We start from the raw sequence: 16543 nt of genomic DNA on the forward strand, positions 1-16543 counted from the left end.
AACAGGCCAGTGCTAGGAAGGGAGGGGGGGCGGGAACTAGGTGGACAGAATAACAGAGGCGAAGAGGCAGAGGAAACTCCTGTAAGGACTTGCTGGGGCAGAGCCGAGAACAAGGCTGCCTGCGTGTGGAATGTTGGGAACCCACAGGAGAGGATTAAGTGGTTCTATCTGAGACAAGGAGCCGGGCTGCAGCCTATGAGGCAAAGAGACAAAGAGCCAGAATGAGATACACGGCCACGGCTCTGATTATGAACCAAGAATAGGATACTGACGTGGGTCCCACACTCAGATCTTACAGCCACACCTGTGCAGGGGGAATATCGGTCACCCTCTAACCCAGCTGCCCACTAGAAAGATAATATGAGCAACATGAATCATTTTAAAATAGCCACATTTAAAAAAAGTAATACAGGTGAAAGTAATTTTAATAATATATTTTATTTAATCCACTATATCCAAAATAGTATTTTGACATATAATCAATATAAAAATGAGTAATGAGAATATTAGATTTTTTTTCATATCAGTGCTTTAAAATCCGGTGTGTATTTTCACTCACAGCGCATGGCATTTTATAGTAGCCACACCTCAAGTGCTCATTAGCTACTTAGCACAGATCAAATCCCAAGAGAAAATGAATTCCATTCTCCTGACCTCCTAGGCCAGTGATGGCGAACCTATGACACCCGTGTCAGAGGTGACATGTGAACTCATTTTTTTTGGTTGATTTTTCTTTGTTAAATGGCATTTAAATATATAAAATAAATATCAAAAATATAAATCTTTGTTTTACTATGGTTGCAAATATCAAAAAAATTCTATATGTGACATGGCACCAGAGTTAAGTTAGGGTTTTTCAAAATGCTGACATGCCGAGCTCAAAAGGTTCGCCATCACTGTCCTAGGCTGTTGACACCTTTTGAAAGTCCAAACTCATGGAGCCAGAAACGACCTCTGGAGATGTTCACAGTGCAAGGGCCATCCATCTATGCATTCCTGATAGGTTTCCCCTTAGGATCTTTCCTTGAATTTAGGCAGTTTCACACCCATTGAGAACCATCCTCCAATTAAACATTCCCAGAGGGCTGACTTGGTAGTTCACTGGACAGATTAATCATGGTGGATGTACTATCCACTCTCCCATTCGAAGGGAAATTGCCTTGGTCTGGCCCAGCTGACCAAGAGCGGGAGCATGACTCTCTGAACCATTCCAGCCACTGACATATCACCTGGCGTGGAAACTCCCACCCAACAGGTACAGGCCCTGTGGACCAGGTGGGCCAATCAGGCCCTCTGTCAGGAGTACAGAGGCAGCTGATGGGGAGAAGCATGGGAAGAAGACACACAAGGAGCAGAACGAGCAGTAATAATACTGACTTCCAGTCCATCCTCAGCCTTCTTCAGGCTCCTCTTCAATCTGTTTTCCAGATCAGCCTTCCAAAAGCCACTTTATTTGAACAGAGCAGGCCTCCAGATGAAAGACCTTAGAAAGCCTCCTGTGGGAAGGTCTTTAAATAGCGCTGGTTCCCGGAGCTCTGTTAGAACCTTTCAGAACCAACCACAGTGTGGGCTCCGGAGGAGCAGCTGTTTTGCTGTTTCTGGTTTTCCAAGAGATTCCTGTATCTCTTGTGGTCATGACCAGATTATAAGAATCCCGTATGTTCTGAGGGAGCCTTGCCTCTCAACACCAAGGCCTACCACAGAGATGGAAGCTTTCACACACTTTTGAGCAAAGGTCTTTTCCACCTGTCCCCTCCGGACTGTGTTTACATTCAGGCCCATGCCAACAGTGAGCCCGGCAGAGGAGTGATGGATCACTTTGGGTTGCATTCCTAAGTAATTATTCTGAAAAGACCTCATCACAGTGGCCTTCTGGGGACTCTTTGAAGCCTCACATCATCTACAGCCGCGGTTCTCAGCGTGACTGCATATTAGAGCCACCTGGGGCACTTTCAAAACATGCCGGTGCCCAGGCCCGCTCCCAGACACCGAAATCAGAATCTCTAGGGCAGGGCCCTGGCCATCTGCATTTCTTAAAAGCTCCCCAAGCAATCCTAGAGGGCAACCACAACAGAAATTGCAAAAGTGATATACAACTGATATACAGAAAATGCCCTTATTATAGGCTTGGGTTTCTAGCAGAAAAATTGCATACTACACACACACACACACACACACACACACACTTCTAATCACAGAGAAAAAGGGCTGGAAGGAATAGCAAACTTTTAATACAGCTAGGGAAAGAGGAGCAATTTCAAGCTTGGGAGTATGATAAGGCTTTGAGGGAAATATTTAATATCATACCCTTTATGTGTTGTTGTTTTTTTTTACCTTTTTACAATGCATATTTATTATTATTGTAATTTTTTAAATAAAAAAGTTTTCTCACTTTTAATTTGTGCTTCTATATTTGGAAGTCCATTTTCTTTTGTTATGTTTATAGGCCATTTGTATTCCTTTTCTTCTGAACAGGCTATTCATGTGCTTGGCCCATTTCTACTCAATTTATTTTTCTTGTTGAATGTACTACTTAAAGCTTAAGAAAACATATTTTGCTATGTTATATACACTACGTGAATGATTTTTTCCATATGTCATTGTATTTTATTTCGCTTATACTGTTTTCATCAATATTTCATGTAATTATATGTATCAGTCTTTTTTCTGTATAGTTTCTGAGTTTGGTGTCATGCCTGAGAAGGTCTTTTCTATTTTAAGACTATTAAATAATTTACCCATTTAAAATTATTTTTATTGTATCACTAGTGGCCTGGTGCACGGATTCATGCGCATTGAAAGAAAATTAATTAGAAGAAAGTTTCCTGCGGTAATTACATTACTGCAAAAAAAATCACACGTCAAAATAGTATATATAATATAGTATTATAAAATTAAAATACAAAATATTTTAATATTGCTATTTGCCCTTTCTCTATAATAGAAGTGTCAGAGATGAAAGAAAATTAGTAAAATATATATGAAAATAATATATAAATTGATTAATAAATAAACAATATTCTGTCACCGACATCGCTTTCTTTCGGCTTCAGAGGTAGATTGTGCAATAGTTGGTCTTCAGACATATTATGGTGTCACGTGCGATTAGTGCCAGTGAGAGTTTTATATGTATCGTGCATGTGTGCGTGCGCGAGTCAATGTTTATTTTTAATTTGCCAGTGAGCGTCATATGTACCGGCCAGCCGTCAGTTGATTGGTCGGTCGGTCAGACAATCGGACGGATGTCTCCGCCTTTAATATAGAGAGATATTAATATATTTTATCAATCTGGAATTTATTAGAGATAGGGATCCAGCTTAATTTTCCTTTCCAAGTGGCAGTCTTCTCCCAATACCACTAGGTTTAAATGCTACATTGCCATGCTTGTTGGCTCTATTTCTGGATTCTTTATGCTCCTCCATTGATGTCTCTAATGTTGCAACAATATTTTAATTATTGTATATTGGAGCAGCTCGAATATCTAGTATGGCTAAACTTCCTTTCCTACATTTCTTCTCTCCCTCCCCCCACATTTTTTTTTCTGGCTAGTCTCATTTTTTAATTTTAAAAGTTTGATAAGGGACAAGATATTATAGACTCTTTTCTCTTCACTCGTCTCCTCTAAATTTAACTAAATACCCTGGAAATAACTCAACAGACTATCATAAAAGGAGCCTAGAAGATGGAAAACAGAAGGCTGACTGGCTATGGACCTCAGAACTCAAGAAACCATTGATTTTCCCAGGTTTTCTTCTTATCTACCATATATCCCATACTGGGCACCAGAAAGGCCTACAACCCAAAACAACAGGCATAAAAATTTTTTTAAAAAGACAAGAAAAGCCTTTTCTCTGTGATCAAAGGACAGGGAAAGGACGCACCCAGCAGAGACCTAGTGGGAAGATACACCCCTGACCTCCAGGTAGGCAGTGACAGGACCAAGAGACTGATCTCCTCCTACAGCTGCAATTGAGTAGAACTAACTCATTCCCTGCCCTGCAGCAGGATCCCCACCCTCTGCCGAGAATAGCAGTGGTCCGCATCTTCATCAGCATCAGTAGGGGCCTCTGTCCCACACCTGAGACAGCATCATAGAGCCTGAGTGGGATCCATCACCTGCCCTACACCCACCAAGCAGCCCAGAGGCACTTGCAATTATAATGCAGGAGCCCGAATAGTAACCCATGTTACTACTGTAAGAACTCTGATAACAAATTGTCATTGGAACTAGAGCTTACAAGAGTAGGCAAGGACCTACACACTAAGTCTAAATAGGGTGACTATCTACAAAAATAAAAATGTTTAAATAGGATCAAGCATCTCCTATCATAATATCAAAATTTCCCAAAGTATATTTGGAAATCACTCAACATACCAAGAACCAGGAAAAATACAAGTTGAATGAGAGAAGACAACCAATGCCATACTGAGATATAAATCAGAGGCTGGAATTACTTGACAAGGATGTTAAAGCAGCCATTATAAATGGGCTTCAGTAAACAATTATGGATTCTCTTGAAACGAATGTAAAAATATAATATTTCAGTAAAAAAAAGTTATGAAAAAGGACCAAATGAGAAATGTAAATTTAGACAATAGCAAAAATAATTTTTTTTAAAAAAAAAAACCTCACTAGATAGGAAGGAAATAAAAAAACATAACAGTAGAAATAAATGAAAACTGAAAACAGGAACACAATAGAGAAAATCAGTAAAACAAACAGCTGGTTGTTGCAGGAAAAGAAATCAGTAAGATCAATAAAACTCTCGCTAGACTGATAAGGATAAAATGAAAGAAGACATAAATTACCAACATCAAGAATGAAACTGGAGGTATTGCTACAGATCCTGTAGCCATTAAAAGGATAATAACAAAATCTATGGACAACTTTATCATATTAAATTCAACAACTTCAAAAAAATAGCTTAATGCCTTGAAACCATAAAGAATGAAAACTCAACCAAGATGAAATAGATAATCTGAATAGTCTACAATTATTAAAAAGTTTGAATTTATAATTTAAAAGTTCCTGAAAAAGAAATCTCTTGATCCAAATGATTTCACTGGAGAATTTTACCAAGTATTTAAAGAAGAATTAACACCAATTTTACACCAGCTCTTCCAAAATATAGATGAGAAGGAATCACTTTGTATCTCATTTTATGAGGCCAGTATTTCCTTGATATCAAAAATCAAAGACAATACAAAAAGGGAGAACTACAAATCAATAACTCTCATGAACTGAGATACAAACATTCCCAATAAAATATCAATAAATTGAATCCAGTAGTTCTTTATAAAACATCTATAATATACCATGACCAAGTGGAATTTATTCTAGATATGCAAAGCTTGTTCAATATTTAAAAATCATTCAATTCTAGAGGTGAAAAATAATATGATCATATCAATTCTTGCAGGAAAAAAAACATTGAACAAAATCCAATACTCATTCATGACAAAAATTTTCAACAAAGTAAGTATAGAAACTTACTCAACTTGATTGAGAACATCTACAAAAAATCTACAGTTAACACCTTATTTAATGATAAAAGACTGAATGCTTTTCCTCTAAGACTAGGAACAAGACAAGGATGTGTATTCTCACCACTCTACCTCAACATAATTTTGAAAATTCTAGCCAGCAAAATAAGGCAAGAAAAAGAAATTAAAGTCAAACAGATTGGAAAGTGAAAATTAAAATTATCTCTATTTTCACATGATAGGATGGTCTATATAGAAAATCCCAATGAATCTACAAGAAAACTAGAACTAATAGATGAATTCAGCACAATTACAGGATTTAATATCAATAAACAAATCATTAATTCTATTTCCAGGTGATATAGGTCAAAAGGTACAGACTTTTAGCTACAAGATGAATAAATTCTAGAGACCTAATGTATAGCCTGTGTCTACAGTTAATCATAATGTATTATATACTTGAAATTTGCTAAGAGTAAGATCTTCAGTAAGTTTTCTCAAATGTTCTCAGCACACAAATTCACATACACATAGTAACTATGTGAGCTGATGGATATATTAATTAGCTTGATTATGATAATCACTTTATAATGCATATTATATCAAACAGCATGCTGTACACTTTAAATATATATAATGCTTATTTTTCAATCAGACCTCAACAAAGCTGGGTAGTAAATAATAGAAAAATAATTGTATTTTTATATACTAAATTTATACATGAAAAATGAAAGGTAACAATGCAATACCATTTTCAATTGTTCCAAATAAAATACTTAACTATAAATCTAACAAAATATGTTCAGGACCTTCATGTTGAACATCCCAAAATGCTGAGGAAAGAAACCAAGCAAACATGAATAATGGCAGAAATTTCTCATATTTGAGGACTAGAAGACGCTACATAGCAAAGATGTCATCTCTTCAAATTAAACTACATGTTTAACAGGATTCCTATCTAAATCTCAGCAAGGTTTTTGTAGGCAAAGACAAGCATTTTATAACATTTATATAGACAGTGAAAGGCCTGAGGGTAGCCAAAGCAATTTTGAGAAAGAACACCAACATGGGAAGAATCACGCTGCCTGCTGTATATTTTATTATGTGGCTTCTATATAGCATATAGAGTAATCTAGATGGTGTGGTATTGTCAGAGGGAGAGGCACATGGGTTAATGGAATAGAGTGGAAAGCCCAGAGGTAGAGTCATATAAATATACTCAATTTATTTTTGACAGAGGTTCAAAACCAATTCAATTAAGAAGAGCTAGCCTTTTTATCAAACAGTGCTAGAGCCATTGGATATACAAAGGCAAGAAAATGAACTTCAACCTAAACCTGACTCCTCATATAAAAATGATTACAGATTTAAATGTAAAACCATAGAGTTCTTAGAAAAAAATAAGAGTCCATAAAAGGGAAAACTGATAAATTGGACTTTATCAAAATTTAAAACTTTTGCTCTGTGAAAGATCCTATTAGAGGATGAAGTAAAAATTTACAGAGTGGGAGAAAATATTTGTAAACTACACATCTGAAAAAGGATGTGTATCTAGAATATATAAAGAACTAGCAAAACTCAACAGTAAAAAGCAAACTATCCAATCAGAAAATGGGCAAAATACATTAACAAACATTTCACTGAAGAAGATATATAGAGGGTGAATAAATATGTGAAAAGATGACCAATACCAGCAACCATTAGGGAAATGCAAATTAAAAATCACAAGGTATCACCACCCAGCTATCTCAAAGACAATACAAAAAAATAGTGATGACATCAAACTGTGACAAGGATGCAGAGAAACTCTGTCACTCATGTATTGCTAAAGGTAATGGCCACTCTGGAAAAACAGTTTGGCACTTCCTTTTAAAACTCTTGGGCATTTATCCCAGAGAAATGACAGTTTATGTTCCTGAAGAAATTTTCATACAAATACATGCTCAAGCAGCTTTATTTGTGATAGCCCCTCTTCTCCAGTGGGTAAACGGGCGAATAATTAAACTGTAGTACAGCCATGCCTGTGAAATACTACTCAGCAATAAAAAAAGAACCAACTATCGATACATACTTGGGTGGATCTCAAAAAATTAGGCTGTAAAAAAAGTAGAGCCCATGCATATAAATACTGTATGACTCCATTTATAAACATTCATGAAATAAAATTATATAGATGGACAACAGATGAATGACTTCAAAGGGTTAAGGAAGGGAATGGATCTCTTACCCCTCCCCCTCGCCCCCCAACCCTCCCCAGCCTTCCCGCTGTAGTTTGACAGTCTGTTCGATGCTGCTCTGCCTCTGTATCTATTTTTGTTCATCAGTTTATAATGGTCTTTATTATCCATAAATGAGTGAGATCATGTGGTATTTTTCTTTCATTGACTGGCTTATTTCACTTAGCATAATGCTCTCCAGTTCCATCCATGCTGTTGCAAATGGTAAGAGTTCCTTCTTTTTTACAGCAGCATAGTATTCCATCGTGTAGATGTACCACAGTTTTCTAATCCATTCATCTACTGATGGGCACTTAGGCTGTTTCCAAATCTTAGCTATGGTGAATTGTGCTGCTATGAACATAGGGGTGCATAGATCCTTTCTGATTGGTGTTTCTGGTTTCTTGGGATATATTCCTAGAAGTGGGATCACAGGGTCAAATGGGAGTTCCATGTTTTGTTTTTTGAGGAAACTCCATACTGTCTTCCATAGTGGCTGCACCAGTCTTATGTAATACTCTTTGTAATACTTTAAGCAATAAAACAAAATTAAAAAAAAATAAATTAAAAAAGGAAGGGAATGGATACAAAGGGATAGTATAGAGAGCCTGTGGTATTCATGTACTTTAATATCTTGATTGTGGGAATAGTTTAATGAAGTTAGCATGATAAAAATTGTGTTCAATTATACACATAGACACACAAATGAGTACATGTATAACTGATCATATCCAAATAAGGTCTGTGATTGCACCAATGTCCATGACCTGGTTTTGATAGTTATGCAAAATGTAAACACTGGGAGAGGCTGGGTGAAGCAGGCACACACTCATGAATCTATTAATATTTTGTAATAAAAGTATTTTTAAAAAATACATGAATCAGTTTTTCTTTAATAGTCAGAAAGTTTGCATTATTCTTGGTTTAAAATATCCATATGACTAGACCAACCACAAATTTAATGAGACAAGTGTACCTAATGTCAGTTCATAGATTGAAGTTTCAGTAACTCTTATTCATAAAATATAAATAAAGTAGGAGAACTTAACACATTTTTCTCTCAAGAATTCTGTTACTCTTCATTTTGGCTACCCTACCAAAGTGATGGCATGTGTAAACAGGGGAACCTGACATTTCTGGACCTTCCTGGGTACAAGTCACCCAACTTTAATTTCTCCTTAAATAGAATTTTTTAAAAATAATAATAGTTAATATGTTTTGAGCACTAAACTACTCAACTACCTGCTACACAGTAGAAGGTAAGAAGAGGACTTATAAGAAATTGGAAAATATGGTCTCAGTTCATATTGTTTAAGATATAGGGGATTTACAGCATGGAGGGACCTGGTGAGTATTATGCTAAGCAAAATAAGCCAGTCAGAGAAAGACAAGTATCATATGATCTCACTCATATGTGGAATCTAATGAACAAAATAGATCCAGAGGCACAGAAGCAGGGAACAGACTGATAAATCTCAGAGGGAAGGCGAGGGGAGGGAGAGGGAGTGGTGGTACAGGGAGAGATTAACCAGAGAAGTTATATTTATATGCATTTATGCATAACCCATGGACACAGACAATAGTGCGGTGAAGGCCTTGGGGGGCAGGTGCAGGGTGGAGGGGACCAATGGGGAAAAAAGGAGACATCTGTAATACTTTCAATAATAAAGATAATTAAAATTAATTAATTAAGCCACAAAAAAGATATAGGGGAAATAATGCATAATTATGCTTTTTTAAGCATTTGAATATATGTTTGGAAGACAAGAGAAAAAATGGCAGTAGAATAAGTATTCACATATAGATATTTGGTTTGATTTGAACAATTCTTGAACATATCTTGGGCACCTGTAGTGTGAATGATTGGAGCTCTAGGCTTGCCAGGGAGCCCGTGGCTTTGGAATTTGTGGCAACAGTACCATCAGTGAGACACCAACACCATCACTACTACTACTGGTGACTGCTATTCCTTCAGCACCGTGTGATAGACACTATGCTAAGCACTCACAAATATCATCTCATTTAAATCTCCACGAGAACTTTGTGAGATGGCATTCTTATCCAGATTTTGAAGTTGAAGAAATTGAGAAGAGAGATGTCTAAATACTTTCCAAGGTCAGCCAACTGGAAAATGTCAGAATCCAGATTGCAACCCAGGTCATCTGATTTCTAAATTAAGGCTCTAACCACTATCCCATGCGTCTTCCCTGAAGCTTGTTTTAAATCCTCCTGTTTGCTGCTCTTTTACAGGAGTCTCACTAGCTGTCCACCAGACCTCAGGGCTCTGGGCATTTGACTTCATATTTTTTCTGCTCTGTCTGCTTCCCCCAACAAATTCCATGTGGAGGATGGAGCAGCATTGGAAGGGCAGGTAAAGGAGATCTTCCTGCAGAGCTTAGTGTGAATAGTTAGGTGGGTAAGTAATGGAGGCAGATGATGAGAGAAAAGTGTGTGTGTGTGTGTGTGTGTGTGTGTGTGTGTGTGTGTGTGTGTGTGTATTTTTTCCCCTCCACTGATTTAGTTATAAGGGTAAAGCTAGTTAGTAAAGTAATCGAGCCTCTTTCTCAGGTTTTTAAAACTAAAACATTTCCTTCCTTAGTGTCTAAGGCCTGAGAATATTCAAGGACAAAGGACTTTCTGGACAGATTCCTCTACTCCTCGACACACCCTGGGGGCTTGATCGAGGGTTGCTTCTAAGCAAGACTACCACTTCCTTCCAGTTATCTATTGCTGTGAAACGAACTACCTGCAAACGATGGCACACATTGCACAGGGTTATCTCCCAGGGTTCTGTGGGCTGCCTGGGCTGAGCTGAGCTGGTCTCACTCGGGGACTCTCACACAGTTGAGGTCAGTGGCTGCGTCTGGAGTCATTGGAAGGCTTCCTCCCTGGAGCCTAAATTTGAGTGGCTGGAAAGCCTGGGGCAGCCTGGGCTTGTCTGCATGGAGCCTCCCCACCCAGCTAGCATGGGGTTCCTCACAGCGTGGTGGTCTCAGGGTAATTAGTGGTCGTGCACTGGGGCTGGCTTGTACCAACATGTCAGAGCTGATTCTGTGTGTTTCTTTCCAACCCTGCATTCAGTGCTGTCGCTTTGGTAGCTGGAAATTGGCCATAGTGGAAGGGAGTATTTTTACCATGAAAACGAACAAACACTGCAAATCGGGGGTTTTCTCTTCTCTCCCCGCCCCCCCGCCCCCAGAGAGCCAGGTTGCCAGCACATGAATTTATATGGTGGTTGGCTCCCAGCCCAGAATGAGTGAGCCAAGACAACCCAAGAGGAAGCAGCAAAGCTTCTTAGAACCTAGCCATGGGAGTCCCCAAATGTCACTTTCTTCTTATTCCATTGGTCAAACAAGTCCCTAAAGCTAGCCCTAATTCAAGAGGAGGAGAGCTATCATCCATGTCCCATGGAAGAGTAGCAAAGAAACTGTGTAACATGAATGAATGAATGAGTCAAGTCACTTAAACACTAATCCATATATCCTTAAATCACTTGTAAGTATAAAGCTTTCTGGGAAGTTTTATTTCAACATCAGAGAGGCCATTGTGTAACATAGGACCTGGTACGGAGTAGGCACTCAATATGTACTTGGTGAATGAATGAATGAGTCAAGTCACATAAACACTAATCCATATATCCTTAAATTACTTTTAAGTATAACGCTTTCTGGGAAGTTTTATTTCAACATCAGAGAGGCCAATGAATTTTAAGTCCTCAAAAACCCTAAATCTAAAAATTCCTTGATATAGATCTACTCACCCTCTGCCTGCAGGTATTCACAGATCTGATCTGTGTATTCAAGCCCTCCCTGCTTATCTACTTGACTGCTGCTGTACACATGACAATTGCAGAATGCTTGTCTTATAGATGTTTTTATACTATTTATATTTGCTTTGCTTCCCTGAGTAAAGGCAAATTCCTTAAGAGAGTTCTCATGTCGTTTCTTTGCCACTCCTCCTTCCTACCGTGTCGAAAACAGGTCATTATACATGTGCATAGACATGAATGCTTACAAGATATATGATGGTTAGAGATTATAAGCCTTAAAAGGGAAGGAAGTAAAAATTCTTAATTGCTATGTTTCAGAGCCTTCCCTAACTGTTCTAATTTAACCCTTATGTTCGTCCAGTGAAGTAGGCATTATTATTTCCACTTCACAGGTCAGGAAAACGTGTCTCCAGAAGGTTCAGCAGTCTGGTCAAGGCTACATAGAAGTGGAGGAGCTGGGATTCAAATGCAGACCCGCATGGCTCCAAGGCCTGAGCTTTATGCACCCACCCTCACCTACCCCCATTCTCTCTGCCTCCCTCCTTGAAGGATCTACAAGAGTCATAAAAATGCTGATGTTTCTAAACCCCAAGAGGGGAACAGGTGTTTCAAGTTCTGCTCTTGTTTAAAAAAAATGTCCTTTAAAAGCTTGGGAAGATAAGAAGTTTAAAATACGTCAGGAAGGAAGTGAGCCTGGTATCAGGGAGGTCAGCTAGAAGATTATCAAAATGACTAAGGCAAAGAACATTAGTAGGTTGGACCAAGGTGGTGGCAGTGGAGTGGAGCGATGTGAAAATTTTTGAGGGATATTAAGAAGACAGAATCACCAGGCTAGTGACTGAGTGGTTTGTGCAGGTGCTGATCACTCACTGTAGAATCATCTGGCTGCACCAGGATGGCAAGGCTAAAGAGAGGAAGCCTGTGTGGGAGGTTTCTATAATCCTGGAAGAAGATGATAAGGGCTTCTTAAACTAGGAAAATAGCCATGGAACTGAAAGAATGCCTGAATTTGAGAGATTATATGGAGGCAGAATCTGTTGGATGGGTTGTCAAACTGGATGTGGGAGTGTGAGGACAAAGGAGAGGTCAAGGGTGAAGTCCAGAAATCTGTTATGGACAACCAGATGCTTTTCACTGAGCTAGGGACACAAAAGGGGGAGCAGATTTCAGGAAAGGATAAACTCTGGATGCGCCAAGGGAGAGGTGAACGTGTCAGCAGGTGCTGGCAGCCAATATGCAATTGCATTTATAACAAAACTTCCTTATCTTATCTAATGAGATTCTTGCTCCCTTCAGAGGTTAAAAATGAACATACCACCGGCCAGTGTGGCTCAATGGGTGAGCATCAACCTATAACCAGGAGGGCATGGTTCGATTCCTGGTCAGGCCACATGCCCGGGTTGCAGGCTCAGTCCCCAGTGGGGGGCATGTGGGAAGCAGTATGTTGATGATTCTCTCTCACAATTGATGTTTCTAACTCTCTCCCTCTCCCTTCCTCTCTAAAATCAATATATCAATATATGTGTGTATATATACTTATATTTAAAAGGGAACATATCAAATACTATGTGTAGTAGGGTTGTGTGTCAGGTAATAAAAGGCTTTTGCAAGTCTCAATGTTTTCACTTCACGGTGGTTCAACTCTCTCCAAAAGCCATTTATCACCCTGTAGGCGCCTCCATCATAACCAAGATGTCTTTATTGAGCCTCCAAAGCTAATAAGAGATGTCTGATTCAATCAGGGACAGTGACTCATGTAACCCATTGAAAGTGCTTCGGGGAGACTTTAGTGGTTCCTCAGGTCACAGGTCCGCCTGCACATAAACACACACACACACACACACACACACACCCCAAAACTCATGCTCATTTTCTTAGAAGCTAAGACAGGCGCAAAGATGTGTTTGCACACTTCTGCTTCCCCCCCCCCCCCCCCCAAGCAGGACAGCCATTGTTTACACAGGTGCCTGCATGTCAGGGCAGGAAGCAGGCCCCTTTGTCTCCTCCACTCTGAGGAAGATGGAGCATTCACCTCAGTGAATGAGCAAATAAAAACTCTTGGGAGAGCTGCTGCCTTCCTGCGCATCAGCTTTTGTCATGAGATCCTACAAGAGTTCTACCCAAACACAAAGCCAGTCCTTAGGAAGGCAAAGCGGGTAGGAGAGTCCCAACCCGAAGCAAACCACCTGTAGGCGCTTCCCCAATGTGCCTGTTACACAACTCTCAGCACAGGCACCGAAACCAAGCTCGGATTAGAGTTCCCTGCCCACGGCGGCGAGCACCCCTACTTTCGCTCCCAGCTGCGTGGGGTGCTCCTCATCCAGCTCAGAGCCCGCCGGCCCCCCCCAGGTGATACCAGATGCCTGGGAACCCACTGGCCTCCTCACCCAATCCCAAGTCCCTGGACCTGACTCCACCTTTACCCAGAGATGCCCCCAAAATAAAGCTTTCTTGGGTGAAAACCCACGAAATCAGAGCTTGCTTACCTGAGAGAAGGTCCTGGCGACCGGCAGCAGAAAAAACAAGTCCTCACAGAAGTGACAGGGACTCACAGGACGAATCTGTTGGTTTCAAAAGAAGAAAGGTGACTTCATCCCCGGTGCCCTGGAGTTGAAAAGAGCAACGAGTGCTCCCTGGCTGAGCCAACTCTGCCTCATCGGCGATGACTCCATCCAAATTATGCAGCTGCTGCCCAGACATGCTCACACTCCAGAAGGTAAATCTCTGGAATCTGACTAGCCCTGTTTTCAAAGAGCTTCAGCAAGTCCTGAAGCACCAATCACCTTGCCCAGCACCAGGGACAGAAAAAACAAACACTATTTCCCTGCACCATATCATTGTCTCCCAAGAATCCCCCTGTCTGGAAAACAGCTCCTAGGGAAAGAAAACAGGTATTTAAATTCCTGAGGGGTAAAAATTTTGCAGGAAGGAGGGTAGAGTAAAGAAGCAAATATATTTCCGTCAGGATGAGGGGCATTAAGAAGCTGGAAATAGCCCAGTCAGCGCCGCTCAGTGGTTGAGCATCAATCGATAAACCAGGAGGTCACAGCTCCATTCCCAGTCAGGGCACATGCCTGGGTTGCGGGCTCGATTCCCAGTGTGGGGTGTTCAGGAAGCAGCCGATCAATGATTCTCTCTCACCACTGATATTTCTATCTCTTCCTCTCCCTTCCTCTCTGAAATCAATTTTTAAAAAACGTTTTTCTTAAAGAAGCTGGAAATAGTCACCTTGCTAAAAAGTTTCCAGAGCTGGTGGAAGCATACAAAGGTGACAAATAAGTGACAGTCTGGACTTGGCAGAGGGGGAGGTATTCAGTTAAGCAAAAGGATGAGTCACTTTACAGAAAGTGCAATAGCCTTTCCAATGAAGGCAGCGAATTTTTATTTTCTTTTTACTGAATGTGGTGTCACCCAACCAAATTGTCACATTAACATATCAGCTCAAAACAGGCTCACATTTCACCTCAGACTTGGGAAAGGGGATGTTTAAGTAAGGAATTTTCTCTTTTGTATGTTGAAGGTGAGGCTGGACAATTTAATTTATAACATGGGATTCAAGGTCACGTCAAGCTATCCGGTAGGCCAGGCACCTCTCCTTGATGCCATGTGCTTGGGCTAATCTTGGGACAGGACTTCTGACTGTGGTGCTAAGGCAAGGAATAGCAATGGTGTGACCTCTGTTGGAAGTGGGGCAGAGGGTTGAGCATGCTTGCCCAGTGCCCTTTCCCTCTCACCCCTACTTCAGGAGACTGTAAGGGGACTTTGGGTCACTAGGCATGTGTTCAATTTCTTGCTAAGCTATTTTGAGGCTTTGGAGTCTTCTTGTGTCAAGCTTCACTCCAGAGAGAGTAAAATAAGAAAAAAAATCTCTTTCTTTTTAGATAGAGATATTCAGGCCCAATATTAAAAAGGCTTTTTTGAACTCAGAGACTTAAGAAATATCAACATGGCAGCCTGGCCAGGTAGCTCAGTTGGCTGAAGCATTGTCCCGATATGCCAAGATTGTGGGTGCAATCCCTGGTCAGAGCACATACAAGAATCAACCAATGAATAAGTGGAACAACAAATCAATGTTTCTCTCTCTCTCAAAATTAATTAATTAATTAAAATATTTTTTTAATTAAAAAAGTCAACATGGCTTATAAAAGGAACTTGTAAGTCTTCTGGTCAGGGTGTAAATAACAAGAAAAGTAGAAGAGAAGCTGAGTTTTATCAATGGTAAGGTGAATAAAAGGACAGGAGTCATTTTTATGCACTTCATCATAGTCTCCTCAAAGCCTAGTACACAAAGCAGCACACAGTCAGCACTCAGCAGGTAGAAAGTAAATAGTGCCCGACAGCCCCATTCCAGTTGCAGATTTCTAGAACAGATCTGTTGAGTCACCATCCGGTAGACCAGGCAAGTGCAGAGAGCATGAGCCAGGGGGTCTTACGGAATTTCTGCAAGAGGAACTTGCATGTGTTTTGCCCCAGCCCCCAGGTTCATTGCCAAAGTTAGAATAGAGCAAAGAAAGCCAATTTCTTCTGGACCCGGAAGCCTCCTTTGTCCACTCCGTTCCCCTTATACATCAGCTAGATTCCAGGATCTTCCCCCAGGGCCAGGACTCTAATGGGAAATTTGCCAACTATCCCAATATTTGTTCTCAACAGTCTATCATACAATTTTCAGACTTAGAGATGTGTTGAAAAACTTTTACAATTAACATGCATATACTCACCTCGTAGTTCCTTCAGTTGACATTTTACCGTATTTTCTTTACCACATATTGATTCTCTGTCTATTCCTCTATCCATCTAGTAACTCATTTAATTAATTTTGTTATTGTGTTCCAAAGTAAGTTGTAGATATTGATTTCTCCCAAATGTTATTAACCAGAGTTCAATATTTATTTACAAATATTTTTTCCAGTGCTCTCATATCATTTCCCCCTCCTACCAACAATGCATAAGAGTTTTAGTTGTTTTATATCCTTCTGATGACAATTGGTGTAGTAGTTATTTCAACACCACTTGTTGAAAAAACTTTCCTTTCCCAGTGGGTTGCTTTGACATCCTTGTTGAAAATAAATGTGTA

At 39.9% G+C, this 16543-nt stretch overlaps 1 protein-coding gene across 1 annotated transcript in view; it reads right to left on the minus strand.

The window, feature by feature from the left end:
* Positions 1-14122, minus strand: part of AMOTL1 (angiomotin like 1) — a 148794-nt gene extending 134672 nt beyond the window's left edge. The window contains exon 1 of the mRNA XM_005883056.2: positions 13956-14122. The gene's annotated coding sequence lies outside the window, so the exon portion shown is untranslated. The remainder of the gene's footprint in view (positions 1-13955) is intronic.
* Positions 14123-16543: the final 2421 nt, after the last annotated feature.

Source organism: Myotis brandtii, unplaced genomic scaffold, assembly GCF_000412655.1.
Source record: "Myotis brandtii unplaced genomic scaffold, ASM41265v1 scaffold76, whole genome shotgun sequence".
In the NCBI taxonomy this organism is placed as follows: Eukaryota; Metazoa; Chordata; class Mammalia; order Chiroptera; family Vespertilionidae; genus Myotis; species Myotis brandtii.